This window comes from Hemicordylus capensis, chromosome 3 (assembly GCF_027244095.1).
Source record: "Hemicordylus capensis ecotype Gifberg chromosome 3, rHemCap1.1.pri, whole genome shotgun sequence".
NCBI lineage: Eukaryota > Metazoa > Chordata > Lepidosauria > Squamata > Cordylidae > Hemicordylus > Hemicordylus capensis.
The window spans coordinates 254,847,393-254,850,159 of record NC_069659.1 but is presented as its reverse complement, the minus strand read 5'-3'; positions in this window follow the sequence as shown (position 1 = coordinate 254,850,159).

The following is a 2,767-nucleotide window of genomic DNA, read 5'->3' as shown; positions in this document are numbered from 1 at the left end:
GGCTCACAGCGCCTAGATGGTGCCGGAGTCCACCGGCCCGCAGGAGCTGCGCCAGATACGCAGCAGGGAGCTTGATCTTAAGCCCAGTTCTACCCTTAGAGCTGTTGTCAGACCTAGCCTGCTGGGGCACAATCCTGAAACGTGGGAGATAATCTTAATGAGGGTATTTCTTTGGCAGGGGTTTGTTTATTTATCGCATTATTATTATAATATTATTATTATTATTTACATTTTCTATCCCACTCTTCCTCCAAGGAGCCCAGAGTGGTGTACTACATACTTAAGTTTATCCTCACAACAACACTGTGAAGTAGGTTAGGCTGAAAGAGAAGTGACTGGCCTAGAGGCACCCAGCTAGTATTATGGCTGAGTGAGGATTTGAACTTGGGTCTCCTGGTCCTAGTCTAGCACTCTATAACCACTACACCATGCTGGCTTCACCATATGCCACCTGATATGTTAATCTCTAGGGGGTGTACATAAGTTAAAATACAACCAATGTAAAACAGACTTTAAAACCCCCAATTACAACAGTGTGACAGAATAAAAACAATTAAACAGTTTAAAATTAATTTTAACTAAAAGCCTGAGAAAACAAGAGCATCTTGAAGGTCTTTTAAAAAGCAATCGGAGGTGGAGAAATTCTTATTTTAAGAGGGAGTGTATTCCAAAGCCCTGGAAGATCAGCAGAGAAGGCCTGCTCCCAAGTAGCCATTCCACATGCTTAAAATCCAGGAATACTCTATGGTGGGGAGCTGGGCCCCAGTATGTAACTCCCCCCCCCCATATATAATGTGGAATGAGTATACGGGGCCCGGAATGTTGCATATCCATCCATTACTGGTGTACTCATGTATGACCGTGTTACATCATACAGTGGAGTTGGGGCATACATGCCAAGCATGCATACAGTACTGATGGATTTCAAATGGGAACTAACCAGAGCTATCACAGCTGTCTGGGATATAAAGGAGAATACATCCAATGCGCTCTACATGGGGCTGCCCTTGAAGACAGTTCGGAAACTTCAGCTGGTCCAGAATGCTGCTGAAAGGATGCTCGTGGGTGCAAGTTGCTTCCTGAATATCACACTCATCCTGCGGCAGCTTCATTGGTTACTGGACTGCTTCCAGGCTAGATTCAAGGTGCTGGTTTTGATCTTTAAAGCTCTACACGGCTTGGGGCCGGGGTTCCTATAGGACCGCATTCACTCACACAAACCTGCCAGGGTCCTGCGCTCAGCATCTCAGGCCCTGCTCATGGTCCTGCCACTAAATGAGATCCAGTTAGCGGGGACTAGAGACAGGGCCTTTTTGGTTGTGGCCCCTTGGTTTTGGAACACCCCTGCTGAAGAGCTTCACCATGCTCCCTCCCTCAGTGTTTTTTTAAAAAAATTTGAAAACATCTTTTTAAAGAGGCTTTTTATTGTTCCATCTGTTTATATCTGGTAGGTTATTTAATTTTTATTGTTCTTAGTTTTTAGCTTTTAAAATAACTTTTTATGTGAAACTTTAAAAAAAAATTGTAATTGTAAGTGGGGTTTTAATTTAAATTTGGTTAACTTTATTAGTCTTATTTTACATTGTATCTTTTCATTATGTTGTGAGCCACCCCAAGCAGTAGTGTACTGCGGGGTGGAGTAGAGCATAAATACTTTAAATAAATAAATAAATATACATTACTGAACTCAGATACTTCTGAGTAGACATGCTTAGGAGCAGGCTGTGTCACAGCCTGATAGGCACTGCAAAGCATATTGAAATCAATGAGCTTAAAGCCAAATTAGACAATGATCAGCAGGATCATTTGACACAGCTCTTGGTGGACTGTACCACTTCGAACTGGGGATGGAGGATTACATATTTGAATACTCTCCCACATCATGAAAAATTTTCTGTGCAGAAAAAACTGGCATGAGTATTGAAAAACATTTCCCAAACATGCAACTTTTCATGATCAGAGCAGGTTTTTTGTTTTTTGTTTTTAAAGGCTATGTGCAATCTGTTCTGCAGTGGTACAGTTTAGGATGAACTGTACTTTATGATGTTTTGAACATATAAGGCTCTCAGAGATGTGGATTTACTGCTACATGAGATATAATTTTGTACACAACAGGCCACTGCATCAGATGCATGAAGTAGACTGAAAGATTGTAAATATACCTGCACATGATGTACATGAAAGGTCAAACCAAATTAACAAGGTGAGAACTAAAGATAAAGTCTAACATAGTCTTCTAGAATTTTTACTGGAAAAGTTCAACAGATTATGTTTCCTTTTGTAGACTGAATCTAATTGATCACTATGTGATCAACTAAGGAAACAGCAGTACTGATAAAAATATAAAATCCAAAATAATGACTTCCTTTCACCTTTTTGCTATCTTTTACACCACTCATATGCTATATTCGGGATTTGAATAACCATGCTAAATAGGAGTCTTCTCCTAGCAGAAAGGGGTAGGAATCTGGGTTTGTACAGTTACTGGACCCACTTGCGGTTTTGGGTAGGATTGCCAGAACACCAAAATCCACATTATGTATGTATAGGTGAAACTCGAAAAATTAGAATATCGTGCAAAAGTTCATTAATTTCAGTAATGCAAATTAAAAGGTGAAACTGATATATGAGATAGACGTATTACATGCAAAGCGAGATAAGTCAAGCCTTAATTTGTTATAATTGTGATGATCATGGCGTACAGCTCATGAGAACCCCAAATCCACAATCCCAGAAAATTAGAATATTACATGAAACCAATAAAACA